This window comes from Schistocerca gregaria, chromosome 4 (assembly GCF_023897955.1).
Source record: "Schistocerca gregaria isolate iqSchGreg1 chromosome 4, iqSchGreg1.2, whole genome shotgun sequence".
Classification (NCBI taxonomy): domain Eukaryota; kingdom Metazoa; phylum Arthropoda; class Insecta; order Orthoptera; family Acrididae; genus Schistocerca; species Schistocerca gregaria.
The window spans coordinates 2510417-2528480 of NC_064923.1; positions in this window are offsets into that span (position 1 = coordinate 2510417).

Sequence of the window (18064 nt, forward strand, 5' to 3'; positions counted from 1 at the left end):
TGAGGAAACACAGAAATTGCATCGGGATTAAATACAACAGTCACAATGCTCACTTTCCTTCATGAAAGTAATGTCTCAAACACTCTACGGTTTGATCGTTCCCTGGAAGACCAGTAGTAGTTTCCGATGCACATCTGGAGGCATTCTGTAATCTGTGGACTATCAGAGTGTTGATGAAACACAGAAACTTGCTTCGGGATTGAATACAGCAGTCACCATGCGCACATTCCTCCATGGGAGTAATATCTCAAACAGTCTACGATTTGATCGTTCCCAGGAAGACCAGTAGTAGTTTCCGATGCACATTTGGAGGCATTCTGTAATCTGTGGAGTATGAGAGTGTTGATGAAACACGGAAATTGCATCCGGATTGAATACAACAGTCACCATGCTCACTTACTTAAATGGGAGTAATGTCTCACACAGTCTACGATTTGATCGTTCCCTGGATGACCAGTAGTAGTTTCCGATTCACATCTGGAGGCATTCTGTAATCTGTGGACCATCAGAGTGTTGATGAAACACAGAAAATGAATCGGGATTGAATACAACAGTCACCATGCGCACTTTCCTCCATGGGAGTAATGTCTCAAACAGTCTACGCTTTATCCGTTCCCTGGAAGACCAGTAGTAGTTACCGATGCACATCTGGAGGCATTCTGTAATCTGTGGACTATCAGAGTGTTGATGAAACACAGAAATTGTATCGGGATTGAATACAACAGTCACAATGCGCACTTTCCTCCATGGGAGTAATGTCTCCAACCGTCTACGCTTTGATCATAACCTTTAAGACCAGTAGTAGTTACCGATGCACATCAGGAGGCATTCTGTAATCTGTGGACTATCAGAGTGTTGATGAAACACAGAAATTGCATCGGGATTGAATACAACAGTCACCATGCGCACATTCCTCCATAAAACTAATGTCTCAAACAGTCTACGCTTTGATCGTTTCCTGGAAGACTGGTAGTAGTTTCCGATGCACATCTGGTGGCATTCTGTAATGTGTAGACCATCAAAGTGTTGATGAAACACAGTAATTGCATCGGGATTGAATACAACAGTCACCATTCGCACTTTCCTCCATGGGTGTAATTTCTCTAACAGTCTACGCTTTGATCGTTCCCTGGAAGACCAGTAGTAGTTTCCGATGCACATCTGGAGGCATTCTCTAATCTGTGGACCATCAGAATGTTGATGAAAGACAGAAATTGCATCGTCATTGAATACAACAGTCACCATGCGCAATTTCCTTTATGGGAGTAATGTCTCAAAGAGTTTACGCTTTGATCTTTCCCTGGATGACAAGTAGTAGTTTCCGATGCACATCTGGAGGCATTCTGTTATCTGTGGACTATCTGAGTGTTGATGAAACACAGAAATTGCATCGGGATTGAATACAACAATCACCATGCGCACATTCCTCCATAAAAGTAATGTCTCAAACAGTCTACGCTTTGATCGTTCCCTGGAAGACCAGTAGTAGTTTCCGATGCACTTCTGGAGGCATTCTGTAATCTGTGGACTATCAGAATGTTGATGAATCACAGAAATTGCATCGGGATTGAATACAACAGTCACCATGCGCACTTTCCTCCATGGGAGTTATGTCTCAAAGAGTTTACGCTTTGATCGTTCCCTGGAAGACCAGTAGTAGTTTCCGATGCACATCTGGAGGCATTCTGTTATCTGTGGACTATCAGAGTGCTGAAGAAACACAGTAATTGCATCGGGATTGAATACAACTGTCACCATGCGCATTCTGCTCCACGGGAGTAATTTCTCAAACCATCTATGCTTTGATCGTTCCCTGGAAGACCAGTAGTAGTTTCCGATGCACATCTGGTCGCATTCTGTAATGTGTAGACTATCAGAGTGTTGATGAAACACAGAAATTGCATCGGGATTGAATACAACAGTCACCATGCGCACTTTCCTTCATGGGAGTAATGTCTCAAACAGTCTACGCTTTATCCGTTCCCTGGAAGACCAGTAGTAGTTTCCGATGCACATCTGGATGCATTCTGTTATCTGTGTACAATTAGAATGTTGATGAAACACAGAAATTGCATCGGGATTGAATACAACAGTCACCACGCGCACTTTCCTCCACTGGAGTTATGTCTCAAACAGTCTACGCTTTGATCGTCCCTTGGAAGACCAGTAGTAGTTTCCGAGGCACATCTGGTGGCATTCTGTAATCTGTGGACTATCAGAGTGTTGATGAAACACAGAAATTGCATTGGGATTGAATACAACAGTCACCATCCGCACTATCCTCCATGTTAGTAATGTCTGAAACAGTCTACGCTTTCATCGTTCCCTGGAAGACCAGTAGTAGTTTCCGATAAACACCTCGTGGCATTCTGTAATCTGTGGACTGTCAGAGTGTTGATGAAACACAGAAAATGCATCGGGATTGAATACAACATTCACCATGCGCACTTTCCTCCATGGGAGAAATGTCTCAAAGAATTTACGCTTTGATCGTCCCTTGGAAGACCAGTAGTAGTTTCCGATTCACATCTGGAGGCATTCTGTAATCTGTGGACCATCAGAGTGTTGATGAAACACAGAAAATGCATGGGGATTGAATACAACAGTCACCATGCGCACTTTCCTCCATGGGAGTAATGTCTCAAACAGTCTACGCTTTATCCGTTCCCTGGAAGACCAGTAGTAGTTTCCGATGCACATCTGGAAGCATTCTGTAATCTGTGGACTATCAGAATGTTGATGAAACACAGAAATTGCATCGGGATTAAATACAACAGTCACCATGCGCACTTTCCTCCATGGGAGAAATGTCTCGAAGTGTTTACGCTTTGATCGATCCCTGGAAGACCAGTAGTAGTTTCCGATGCACATCTGTAGGCATTCTGTTATCTGTGGACTATCAGAGTGTTGATGAAACACAGAAATTGCATCAGGATTGATTACAACTGTCACCATGCGCACTTTCCTCCATGGGAGTAATGTCTCAAACAGTCTACGATTTGATCGTTCCCAGGAAGACCAGTAGTAGTTTCCGATGCACATTTGGAGGCATTCTGTAATCTGTGGACTATCAGAGTGTTGATGAAACACAGAAATTGCATCGGGATTGATTACAACTGTCACAATGCGCTCTTTCCTCCATGGGAGTAATGTCTCAAACAGTCTACGATTTGATCGTTCCCAGGAAGACCAGTAGTAGTTTCCGATGCACATTTGGAGGCATTCTGTAATCTGTGGAGTATCAGAGTGTTGATGAAACACAGAAATTGCATCGGGATTGATTACAACAGTCACCATGCGCACTTTCCTCCATGGGAGTAATGTCTCAAACAGTCTATGCTTTGATCATAACCTGCAAGACCAGTAGTAGTTACCGGTCCCCATCTGGAGGCATTCTGTAATCTGTGGACTATCAGAGTGTTGATGAAACACAGAAATTGCATCGGGATTGAATACAACAGTCACCATTCGCACTTTCCTCCATGGGTGTAATTTCTCTAACAGTGTACGCTTTGATCGTTCCCTGGAAGACCAGTAGTAATTTCCGATGCACTTCTGGAGGCATTCTGTAATCTGTGTACTATCAGAATGTTGATGAAAGACAGAGATTGCATCGGGATTGAATACAACAGTCACCATGCGCACTTTCCTCCATGGGAGTAATGTCTCAAAGAGTTTACGTTTTGATCTTTCCCTGGATGACAAGTAGTAGTTTCCGATGCACATCTCGAGGCATTCTGTTATCTGTGGACTATCAGAGTGTTGATGAAACACAGAAATTGCATCGGGATTGAATACAACAATCACCATGCGCACATTCCTCCATAAAAGTAATGTCTCAAACAGTCTACGCTTTGATCGTTCCCTGGAAGACCAGTAGTAGTATCCGATGCACTTCTGGAGGCATTCTGTAATCTGTGGACTATCAGAATTTTGATGAAACACAGAAATTGCATCGGGATTGAATACAACAGTCACCATGCGCACTTTCCTCCATGGGAGTAATGTCTCAATGAGTTTACGCTTTGATAGTTCCCTGGAAGACCAGTAGTAGTTTCCGATGCACATCTGGAGGCATTCTGTTATCTGTGGACTATCAGAGTGTTGATGAAACACAGAAATTGCATCGGGATTGAATACAACAGTCACCATGCTCACTCGCCTTCATTAAAGTAATGTCTCAAACACTCTACGCTTTGATCGTTCCCTGGAAGACCAGTAGTAGTTTCCGATGCACATCTGGAGGAATTCTGTAATCTGTGGACTATCGGAGTGTTGATGAAACACGGAAATGGCATCCGGATTGAATACAACAGTCACCATGCGCACTTTCTTCCATGGGAGTAATGTCTCAAAGAGTCTACGATTTGATCGTTCCCAGGAAGACCAGTAGTAATTTCCGATGCACATCTGGAGGCATTCTGTTATCTGTGGACTATCAGAGTGTTGATGAAACACAGAAATAGCATCGGGATTGAATACAACAGTCACCATGCGCACTCTCCTCCACGGGAGTAATGTCTCAAACCATCTATGCTTTGATCGTTCCCTGGAAGACCAGTAGTAGTTTCCGATGCACATCTGGTCGCATTCTATAATGTGTAGACTATCAGAGTGTTGATGAAACACAGAAATTGCATCGGGATTGAATACAACAGTCACCATGCGCACTTTCCTTCACGGGAGTAATGTCTCAAACCATCTATGCTTTGATCGTTCCCTGGAAGACCAGTAGTAGTTTCTGATAAACACCTCGTGGCATTCTGTAATCTGTGGACTGTCAGAGTGTTGATGAAACACAGAAAATGCATCGGGATTGAATACAACAGTCACCATGCGCACTTTAATCCATGGGAGTAATGTCTCAAAGAGTTTACGCTCTGATCGTCCCTTGGAAGACCAGTTGTAGTTTTCGATGCACATCTGGAGGCATTCTGTAATCTGTGGACCATCAGAGTGTTGATGAAACACAGATAATGCATCGGGAATGAATACAACAGTCACCATGCGCACTTTCCTCCATGGGAGTAATGTCTCAAAGAGTTTACGCTTTGATCGTTCCCTGGAAGACCAGTAGTAGTTTCCAATGCATATGTGGAGGTATTCTGTAATCTGTGGACTATCGGAATGTTGATGAAACACAGAAATTGCATCGGGATTAAATACAACAGTCACCATGCTCACTTTCCTTCATGAAAGTAATGTCTCAAACACTCTACGGTTTGATCGTTCCCTGGAAGACCAGTAGTAGTTTCCGATGCACATCTGGAGGCATTCTGTAATCTGTGGACTATCAGAGTGTTGATGAAACACAGAAACTTGCTTCGGGATTGAATACAGCAGTCACCATGCGCACATTCCTCCATGGGAGTAATATCTCAAACAGTCTACGATTTGATCGTTCCCAGGAAGACCAGTAGTAGTTTCCGATGCACATTTGGAGGCATTCTGTAATCTGTGGAGTATGAGAGTGTTGATGAAACACAGAAAATGCATCGGGATTGATTACAACAGTCACCTTGCGCACTTTCCTCCATGGGAGTAATGTCTCAAACGGTCTATGCTTTGATCGTTCCCTGGAAGACCAGTAGTAGTTTCCGATGCACATCTGGTAGCATTCTGTAATCTGTGGACTATCAGAGTGTTGATGAAACACAGAAATTGTGTCGGGATTGATTACAACAGTCACCATGCGCACTCTCCTCCATGGGAGTAATGTCTCTAACCGTCTACGGTTTGATCATTACCTGGAAGACCAGTAGTAGTTACCGATGCACATCTGCGGCCATTCTGTAATCTGTGGACTATCAGAGTGTTGATGAAACACAGAAATTGCATCGGGATTGAATACAACAATCACCATGCGCACATTCCTCCATAAAAGTAATGTCTCAAACAGTCTACGCTTTGATCGTTTCCTGGAAGACCAGTAGCAGTTTCCGATGAACATCTGGAGGCATTCTGTAATTTGTGGACTATCAGATTGCTGATGAAACACAGAAAATGCATCGGGATTGAATACAACAGTCACCATGCGCACTTTCCTCCAGGGGAGTCATGTCTCAAACAATCTACGATTTGATCGTTCCCTGGAAGACCAGTAGTAGTTTCCGATGTACATCTGGTGGCATTCTGTAATGTGTAGACCATCAAAGTGTTGATGAAACACAGTAATTGCATCGGGATTGAATACAACAGTCACCATTCGCACTTTCCTCCATGGGTGTAATGACTCTAACAGTCTACGCTTTGATCGTTCCCTGGAAGACCAGTAAAAGTTTCCTATGCACATCTGGATGCATTCTGTAATCTGTGGAATATCAGAATGTTGATGAAAGACAGAAATTGCATCGGGATTGAATACAACAGTCACCATGCGCACTTTCCTCCATGGGAGTAATGTCTCAAAGAGTTTACGTTTTGATCTTTCCCTGGATGACAAGTAGTACTTTCCGATGCACATCTGGAGGCATTCTCTTATCTGTGGACTATCAGAGTGTTGATCAAACACAGAAATTGCATCGGGATTGAATACAACAATCACCATGCGCACATTCCTCCATAAAAGTAATGCCTCAAACAGTCTACGCTTTGATCGTTCCCTGGAAGACCAGTAGTAGGTTCCGATGCACATCTGGATGTATTCTGTAATGTGTGGACTATCAAAGTGTTGATGAAACACAGAAATTGCCTCGGGATTGAATACAACAGTCACCATGCGCACTTTCCTCCTTGGGAATAATGTCTTAAACAGTCTATGCTATGATCGTTCCCAGGAAGACCAGCAGTAGTTTCCGATGCACATCTGGAAGCATTCTGTAACCTGTGGACTATCAGAGTGTTGATGAAAGACAGAAAATGCATCGGGATTGAATACAACAGTCACGATGCGCAATTTCCTCCATGGGAGTAATGTCTCAAACTGTCTACGCTTTGATCGTTCCCTAGAAGACCAGTAGTAAAACCCGATGCACATCTGGAGGCATTCTGTAATCTGTGGACTATCAGAGTGTTGATGTAACACAGAAACTTGCTTCAGGATTGAATACAACAGTCACCATGCGCACTTTCCTCCATGGGAGTAATGTCTCAAACAGTCTACGCTTTATCCGTTCATTGGAAGACCAGTAGTAGATTCCGATGCACATCTGGAGGCATTCTGTAATCTGTGGACTATTAGAATGTTGATGAAACACAGAAATTGCATCGGATTGAATACAACAGTCACCATGCGCACTTTCCTCCATGGGAATAATGTCTCAAAGAGTTTACGCTTTGATCGTTCCCTGGAACACCTGTAGTAGTTTCTGATGCACATCTGGAGGCATTTTGTTATTTGTGGACTATCAGAGTGTTGATGAAACACAGAAATTGCATCGGGATTGAATACAACAGTCACCATGCGCACTTTCCTCCACAGGAGTAATGTCTCAAACCATCTACGCTGTGATCGTTCCGAGGAAGACCAGTTGTAGTTTCCGATGCACATCTGGTCGCATTCTGTAATGTGTAGACTATCAGAGTGTTGATGAAACACAGAAATTGCATCGGGATTGAATACAACAGTCACCATGAGCACTTTCCTTCACGGTAGTTATGTCTGAAACAATCTACGATTGGTCGTTCCCTGGAAGACCAGTAGTAGTTTCCGATGCACATCTGGTGGCATTTTGTAATGTGTAAACTATCAAAGTGTTGATGAAACACAGTAATTGCATCGGGATTGAATACAACAGTCACCATGCGCACTTTACTCCATGGGTGTAATGTCTGTAACAGTCTACGCTTTGATCGTTCCCTGGAAGACCAGTAGTAGTTTCCGATGCACATCTGGAGGCATTCTGTAATCTGTGGAGTATCGGAGTGTTGACGAAACACAGAAATTGCATCTGGATTGAATACAACAGTCACCATGCGCACTTTCCTCCATGGGAGTAATGTCTAAAACAGTCTACGCTTTGATCGTTCCCTGGAAGACCAGTAGTAGTTTCCGATGCACATCTGGAGCCATTCTGTTATCTGTGGACTATCAGAATGTTGATGAAAGACAGAAATTGCATCGGGATTGAATACAACAGTCACCATGTGCACTTTCCTCCATGGGAGTAATGTCGCAAAGAGCTTACGCTTTGATCGTTCCCTGGATGACCAGTAGTAGTTTCCGATGCACATCTGTAGGCATTCTGTTATCTGTGGACTATCAGAGTGTTGATGAAACACAGAAATTGCATCGAGATTGAATACAACAATCACCATGCGCACATTCCTCCATAAAAGTAATGTCTCAACAGTCCACGCTTTGATCGTTCCCTGGAAGACCAGTGGTAGTTTCCGATGCACATCTGGAGGCATTCTGTAATCTGTGGACTATCAGAGTTTTGATGAAACACAGAAATTGCATCGGGATTTAATACAACAGTCACCATGCGCACTTTCCTCCATGGCAGTAATGTCTCAAACAGTGTACGCTTTGATCGTTCCCTGGAAGACCAGTAGTAGTTTCCGATGCACATCTGGAGGCATCCTGCAATCTGTGGCCTATCAAAGTGTTGATGAAACACAGAAATTACATCGGGATTGAATACAACAGTCAGCATGCGCACTTTCCTCGATGGGAATAATGTCTCAAACAGTCTGCGCTTTGATCGTTCCCACGAAGACCAGTAGTAGGTTCCGATGCACATCTGGAGTCATTCTGTAACTTGTGGACTATCAGAGTGTTGATGAAAGACAGAAAATGCATCGGGATTGAATACAACAGTCACGATGCGCAATTTCCTCCATGGGAGTAATGTCTCAAAGAGTTTACGTTTTGATCGTTCCCTGGAAGACCAGTAGTAGTTTCCGATGCACATCTGGAGGCATTCTGTAATCTGTGGAATATCAGAGTGTTGATGACACACAGAAATTGCATCAGGATTGAATACAAGGATCACCATGCGCACTTTCCTCCATAGGAGTAGTGTCCCAAACAGTCTACCCTTTGATCGTTCCCTGGAAGACCAGTAGTAGTTTCCGATGCACATCTGGAGGCATTCTGTAATCTGTGGACTATAAGAGTGTTGATGAAACACAGAAATTGCATCGGGATTGAATACAACAATCACCATGCGCACTTTCCTCCATGGGAGTAATGTCTCAAACAGTCTACGCTTTGATCGTTCCCTGGAAGACAAGTAGTACTTTCCGATGCACATCTGGAGGCATTCTGTAATCTGCGGAGTACAGAGTGTTGATTAAACACTGAAATTACATCGGGATTGAATACAACAGTCACCATGCGCACTTTCCTCCATGGGAGTAATTCTCAAAGAGTCTACGTTTTGATCGATCCCTGGAACAGCAGTAGTAGTTTCCGATGCACATCTGATGGCATTCTGTAAACTGTGGACTATCAGAGTGTTGATGAAACACAGAAATTGCATCGGGATTGAATACAACAGTCACCATGCGCACTTTCTTCCACGGGAGGTATGTCTCAAAAAGTCTACGCTTAGATCGTTCCCTGGAAGACCAGTAGTAGTTTCCGATGCACATCTGATGGCATTCTGTAATCTGTGGACTATCAGTGTGTGGATGAAACACAGAAATTGCATCGGGATTGAATACAACAGTCACCACGCGCACTTTCCCCCATGGGGGTAATGTCTCAAAGAGTCTACGCTTCATCAGTTCACTGGAAGACCAGTAGTAGTTTCCGATGCACATCTGGAGGCATTCTGTAATCTGTGGACTATTAGAATGTTGATGAGACACAGAAATTGCATCGGGATTGAATACAACAGTCACCATGCGCACTTTCCTCCATGGGAGTAATGTCTCAAAGAGTTTACGCTTTGATCGTTCCCTGGAAGACCAGTAGTAGTTTCCGATGCACATCTGGAGGCATTCTGTAATCTGTGGAGTATCTGAGTGTTGATGAAACACAGAAATTGCATCTGGATTGAATACAACAGTCACCATGCGCACTTTCCTCCATGGGAGTAATGTCTCAAACAGTCTACGCTTTGATCGTTCCCTGGTTGACCAGTAGTAGTTTCCGATGCACATCTGAATGCATTCTGTTATCTGTGGACTATCAGAGTGTTGATGAAACACAGAAATTGCATCGGGATTGAATACAACAATCACCATGCGCACTTTCGTCCATGGGAATAATGTCTCAAACAGTCTATGCTTTGATCGTTCCCAGGAAGACCAGTGGTAGGTTCCGACGCACATCTGGAGGCATTCTGTAACCTGTGGACTATGAAAGTGTTGATGAAAGACAGAAAATGCATCGGGATTGAATACAACAGTCACGATGCGCAATTTCCTCCATGGGAGTAATGTTTCAAAGAGTTTACGTTTTGATCGTTCCCTGGAAGACCAGTAGTAGTTTTTCGATGCACATCTGGAGGCATTCTGTTATCTGTGGACTATCAGAGTGTTGATGAAACACAGAAATTGCATCGGGATTGAATACAACAGTCACCATGCGCACTCTCCTCCACGGGAGTAATGTCTCAAACCATCTATGCTTTGATCGTTCCCTGGAAGACCAGTAGTAGTTTCCGATGCACATCTGGTCGCATTCTATAATGTGTAGACTATCAGTGTGTTGATGAAACACAGTAATTGCATCGGGATTGAATACAACGGTCAACATGCGCTTATTCCTCCATAAAAGTAATGTCTCAAACAGTCTACGCCTTGATCATTTCCTGGAAGACCAGTAGTAGTTTCCGATGAACATCTGGAGGCATTCTGTAATTTGTGGACTATCAGAGTGTTGATGAAACACAGAAATTGCATCCGGATTGAATACAACAGTCACCATGCGCACTTTCCTCCACAGGAGTTATGGCTCAAACAATGTACGATTTGATCGTTCCCTGGAAGACCAGTAGTAGTTTCCGATGCACATCTGGTCGCATTCTGTAATGTGTAGACTATCAGAGTGTTGATGAATCACAGAAATTGCATCGGGATTGAATATAACAGTCACCATGAGCACTTTCCTTCACGGGAGTTATGTCTGAAACAATCTACGATTGGTCGTTCCCTGGAAGACCAGTAGTAGTTTCCGATGCACATCTGGTGGCATTTTGTAATGTGTAGACAATCAAAGTGTTGATGAAACACAGTAATTGCATCGGGATTGAATACAACAGTCACCATGCGCACTTTCCTCCATGGGTGTAATGTCTCTAACAGTCTACGCTTTGATCGTTCCCTGGAACACCAGTAGTAGTTTCCGATGCACATCTGGAGGCATTCTGTAATCTGTGGAGTATCGGAGTGTTGATGAAACACAGAAATTGCATCTGGATTGAATACAACAGTCACCATGGGCACTTTCCTCCATGGGAGTAATGTTTAAAACAGTCTACGCTTTGATCGTTCCCTGGAAGACCAGAAGTAGTTTCCGATGCACATCTGGAGGCACTCTGTTATCTGTGGACTATCAGAATGTTGATGAAAGACAGAAATTGCATCGGGATTGAATACAACAGTCACCATGCGCACTTTCCTCCATGGGAGTAATGTCGCAAAGAGCTTACGCTTTGATCGTTCCCTGGATGACCAGTAGTAGTTTCCGATGCACATCTGGAGGCATTCTGTTATCTGCGGACTATCAGAGTGTTGATGAAACACAGAAATTGCATCGGGATTGAATACAACAATCACCATGCGCACATTCCTCCATAAAAGTAATGTCACAAACAGTCCACGCTTTGATCGTTCCCTGGAAGACCAGTAGTAGTTTCCGATGCACATCTGGAGGCATTCTGTAATCTGTGGACTATCAGAGTTTTGATGAAACACAGAAATTGCATCGGGATTCAATACAACAATCACCATGCGCACATTCCTCCATAAAAGTAATCTCACAAACAGTCCACGCTTTGATCGTTCCCTGGAAGACCAGTAGTAGTTTCCGATGCACATCTGGAGGCATTCTGTAATCTGTGGACTATCAGAGTTTTGATGAAACACAGAAATTGCATCGGGATTGAATACAACAGTCACCATGCGCACTTTCCTCCATGGCAGTAATGTCTCAAACAGTCTACGCTTTGATCGTTCCCTGGAAGACAAGTAGTACTTTCCGATGCACATCTGGAGGCATTCTGTAGTCTGCGGAGTATGAGAGTGTTGATTAAACACTGAAATTACATCGGGATTGAATACAACAGTCACCATGCGCACTTTCCTCCATTGAGGTAATGTCTGAAAGAGTCTACGCTTTGATCGTTCCCTGGAAGACCAGTAGTAGTTTCCGATACACATCTCGTGGCATTCTGTAATCTGTGGACTTTCAGAGTATTGATGAAAGACAGAAATTGCATCGGGATTGAATACAACAGTCACCATGCGCACTTTCCTCCATGGGGGTAATGTCTCAAAGAGTCTACGTTTCATCCGTTCACTGGAAGACCAGTAGTAGTTTCCGATGCACATCTGGAGGCATTCTGTAACCTGTGGACTATGAAAGTGTTGATGAAAGACAGAAAATGCATCGGGATTGATTACAACAGTCACGATGCTCAATTTCCTCCATGGGAGAAATGCCTCAAAGAGTTTACGTTTTGATCGTTCCCTGGAAGACCAGTAGTAGTTTCCGATGCCCATCTGGAGGCATTCTGTAATCTGTGGTCTACCAGAGTGTTGATGAAACACAGAAATTGCATCGGGACTGAATACAACAATCACCATGCGCACTTTCCTCCATGGGAGTAATGTCTCAAACTGTCTACGCTTTGATCTTTCCCTGGAAGACAAGTAGTAGTTTCCGATGCACATCTGGAGGCATTCTGTAATCTGTGGAGTATCAGAGTGTTGATGAAACACTGAAATTACATCGGGATTGAATACAACAGTCACCATGCGCACTTTCCTTCACGGGAGTTATGGCTCAAACAATGTACGATTTGATCGTTCCCTGGAAGACCAGTAGTAGTTTCCGATGCACATCTGGTCGCATTCTGTAATGTGTAGACTATCAGAGTGTTGATGAATCACAGGAATTGCATCGGGATTGAATATAACAGTCACCATGCGCACTTTCCTTCACGGGAGTTATGTCTGAAACAATCTACGATTGGTCGTTCCCTGGAAGACCAGTAGTAGTTTCCGATGCACATCTGGTGGCATTTTGTAATGTGTAGACAATCAAAGTGTTGATGAAACACAGTAATTGCATCGGGATTGAATACAACAGTCACCATGCGCACTTTCCTCCATGGGTGTAATGTCTCTAACAGTCTACGCTTTGATCGTTCCCTGGAACACCAGTAGTAGTTTCCGATGCACATCTGGAGGCATTCTGTAATCTGTTGAGTATCGGAGTGTTGATGAAACACAGAAATTGCATCTGGATTGAATACAACAGTCACCATGCGCACTTTCCTCCATGGGAGTAATGTTTAAAACAGTCTACGCTTTGATCGTTCCCTGGAAGACCAGAAGTAGTTTCCGATGCACATCTGGAGGCACTCTGTTATCTGTGGACTATCAGAATGTTGATGAAAGACAGAAATTGCATCGGGATTGAATACAACAGTCACCATGCGCACTTTCCTCCATGGGAGTAATGTCGCAAAGAGCTTACGCTTTGATTGTTCCCTGGATGACCAGTAGTAGTTTCCGATGCACATCTGGAGGCATTCTGTTATCTGCGGACTATCAGAGTGTTGATGAAACACAGAAATTGCATCGGGATTGAATACAACAATCACCATGCGCACATTCCTCCATAAAAGTAATGTCACAAACAGTCCACGCTTTGATCGTTCCCTGGAAGACCAGTAGTAGTTTCCGATGCACATCTGGAGGCATTCTGTAATCTGTGGACTATCAGAGTTTTGATGCAACACAGAAATTGCATCGGGATTGAATACAACAGTCACCATGCGCACTTTCCTCCATGGCAGTAATGTCTCAAACAGTCTACGCTTTGATCGTTCCCTGGAAGACAAGTAGTACTTTCCAATGCACATCTGGAGGCATTCTGTAATCTGCGGAGTATGAGAGTGTTGATTAAACACTGAAATTACATCGGGATTGAATACAACTGTCACCATGCGCACTTTCCTCCATTGAGGTACTGTCTGAAAGAGTCTACGCTTTGATCGTTCCCTGGAAGACCAGTAGTAGTTTCCGATACACATCTCGTGGCATTCTGTAATCTGTGTACTTTCAGAGTATTGATGAAAGACAGAAATTGCATCGGGATTGAATACAACAGTCACCATGCGCACATTCCTCCATGGGGGTAATGTCTCAAAGAGTCTACGTTTCATCCGTTCACTGGAAGACCAGTAGTAGTTTCCGATGCACATCTGGAGGCATTCTGTAACCTGTGGACTATGAAAGTGTTGATGAAAGACAGAAAATGCATCGGGATTGATTACAAAAGTCACGATGCTTAATTTCCTACATGGGAGTAATGTCTCAAAGAGTTTACGTTTTGATCGCTCCCTGGAAGACCAGTAGTAGTTTCCGATGCCCATCTGGAGGCATTCTGTAATCTGTGGTCTATCAGAGTGTTGATGAAACACAGAAATTGCATCGGGACTGAATACAACAATCACCATGCGCACTTTCCTCCATGGGAGTAATGTCTCAAACTGTCTACGCTTTGATCTTTCCCTGGAAGACAAGTAGTAGTTTCCGATGCACATCTGGAGGCATTCTGTAATCTGTGGAGTATCAGAGTGTTGATGAAACACTGAAATTACATCGGGATTGAATACAACAGTCACCATGCGCACTTTCCTCCATGGGAGTAATTCTTAAACAGTCCACGCTTTAATCGTTTCCTGGAAGACCAGTAGTAGTTTCCGATGAACATCTGGAGGCATTCTGTAATTTGTGGACTATCAGAGTGTTGATGAAACACAGAAATTGCATCGGGACTGAATACAAAAATCACCATGCGCACATTCCTCCATAAGTAATGTCTCAAACAGTCTACGGTTTGATCGTTCCCTGGAAGACCAGTAGTAGTTTCCGATGGACATCTCGAGGCATTTTGTAATCTGTGGATTATCAGAGTGTTGATGAAATACACAAATTGCATCGGGATTGAATACAACAGTCACCATGCGCAGATTCCTCCATGGGAGTAATGTCTCAAGCAGTCTAAACGTTGATCGTTCTTTGGAAGACCAGTAGTAGTTTCCAATGCACGTCTGGTGGTATTCTGTAATCTGTGGACTATCAAAGTGTTGATGAAACACAGAAATTGCATCGGGATTGAATACAACAGTCACCATGCGCACTTTCCTCCATGGGAATAATGTCTCAAACAGTCTACGTTTTGATCGTTCCCAGGGAGACCAGTAGTAGGTTCCGATGCGCATCTGGAGGCATTCTGTAACCTGTGGACTATCAGAGTGTTGATGAAAGACAGAAAATGCATCGGGATTGAATACAACAGTCACAATGCGCAATTTCCTCCATGGGAGTAATGTCTCAAAGTGTTTACGTTTTGATCGTTCCCTGGAAGACCAGTAGTAGTTTCCGATGCATATCTGGAGACATTCTATAATCTGTGGACTATCAGAGTGTTGATGACACACAGAAATTCAATCAGGATTGAATACAACAATCACCATGTGCACTTTCCTCCATGGGAGTAATGTCCCAAACATTCTACGCTTTGATCGTTCCCTGGAAGACCAGTATTAGTTTACGATGCACATCTGGAGGCATTCTGTAATCTGTGGACTATCAGAGTGTTGATGAAACACAGAAATTGCATCGGGATTGAATACAACAATCACGATGCGCACTTTCCTCCATGGAAGTAATGTCTCAAAGAGTTTACGTTTTGATCGTTCCTGGAAGACCAGTAGTAGTTTCCGATGCACATCTGGAGGCATTCTGTAATCTGTGGAATATCAGAGTGTTGATGACACACAGAAATTGCATCAGGTTTGAATACAACAATCACCATGCGCACTTTCCTCCATAGGAGTAATGTCCCACACAGTCTACGCTTTGATCATTCCCTGGAAGACCAGTAGTAGTTTCCGATGCACATCTGGAGGCATTCTGTAATCTGTGGACTATCAGAGTGTTGATGAAACACAGAAATTGCATCGGGATTGAATACAACAATCACCATGCGCACTTTCCTCCATGGGAGTAATGTCTCAAACAGTCTACGCTTTGATCGTTCCCTGGAAGACAAGTAGTAGTTTCCGATGCACATCTCGAGGCATTCTGTAACGTGTGGACTATCAGAGTGTTGATGAAAGACAGAAATTGCATTGGGATTGAATACAACAGTCACCATGCGCAATTTCCTCCATGGGAGTAATGTCTCACAGAGTTTACGTTTTGATCGTTCCTGGAAGACCAGTAGTAGTTTCCGATGCATATCTGGAGGCATTCTGTAATCTGTGGACTATCAGAGTGTTGATGGCACACAGAAATTGTATCAGGATTGAAAAACAACAATCACCATGCGCACTTTCCTCCATGGGAGTAATGTCCCAAACATTCTACGCTTTGATCGTTCCCTGGAAGACCAGTATTAGTTTCCGATGCACATCTGGAGGCATTCTGTAATCTGTGGAGTGTCAGAGTGATGATGAAACACAGAATTTGCATCGGGATTGAATATAACAGTCACCATGCGCACTTTCCTACACGGGAGGTATGTCTCAAACAGTCTACGTTTTGATCGTTCACTGGAAGACCAGTAGTGGTTTCCGATGCACATCTGGAGGCATTCTGTAATCTGTGGACTATCAGAGTGTTGATGAAACACAGATATTGCATCGGGATTGAATATAACAGTCACCATGCGCACTTTCCTACACGGGAGGTATATCTCAAACAGCCTACGTTTTGATCGTTCACTGGAAGACCAGTAGTGGTTTCCGATGCACATCTGGAGGCGTTCTGTAATCTGAGGACTATCAGAGTGTTGATGAAACACAGAAATTGCATCGGGATCGAATACAACAGTCACCATGCGCACATTCCTCCATAAAAGTAATGTCTCAAACAATCTACGCTTTGATCGTTTCCTGGAAGACCAGTAGTAGTTTCCGATGCACATCTGGTGGCATTCTGTAATGTGTAGACCATCAAAGTGTTGATGAAACACAGTAATTGCATCGGGATTGAATACAAATGTCACCATGCGCACTTTCCTCCATGGGTGTAATGTCTCTAACAGTCTACGCTTTGATCGTTCCCTGGAAGACCAGTAGTATTTTTCGATGCACATCTGGAGGCATTCTGTAATCTGTGGAGTATCAGAGTGTTGATGAAACACAGCAATTGCATCAGGATTGAATACAACAGTCACCATTCGCACTTTCCTCCATGGGAGTAATTCTCAAACAGTCTACGTTTTGATCGTTCCCTGGAAGACCAGTAGCAGTTTGAGATGCACATCTGGTGGCATTGTGTAATCTGTGGACTATCAGAGTGTTGATGACACACATAAATTGCATCGGGATTGAATACAACAGTCACCATGCGCAGTTACCTCCATGGGAATAATGTCTCAAACTGTCTACGTTTTGATCGTTCCCAGGGAGACCAGTAGTAGGTTCCGATGCACATCTGGAGGCATTCTGTAACCTGTGGACTATCAGAGTGTTGATGAAAGACAGAAAATGCATTGGGATTGAATACAACAGTCACGATGCGCAATTTCCTCCATGGGAGTAATGTCTCAAAGAGTTTACGTTTTGATCGTTCCCTGGAAGACCAGTAGTAATTTCCGATGCACATCTGGAGGCATTCTGTAATCTGTGGACTATCAGAGTTTTGATGACACACAGAAATTGCATCAGGATTGAATACAACAATCACGATGCGCACTTTCCTCCATGGGAGTAATGTCTCAAAGAGTCTACGCTTTGATCGTTCCCTGGAAGACAAGAAGTAGTTTCCGATGCACATCTGGAGGCATTCTGTAATCTGTGGAGTATCAGAGTGTTGATGAAACACTGAAATTACATCGGGATTGAATACAACAGTCTCCATGCGCACTTTCCTCCATGGGAGTAATGTCTGAATGAGTCTACGCTTTGATCGTTCCCTGGAAGACCAGTAG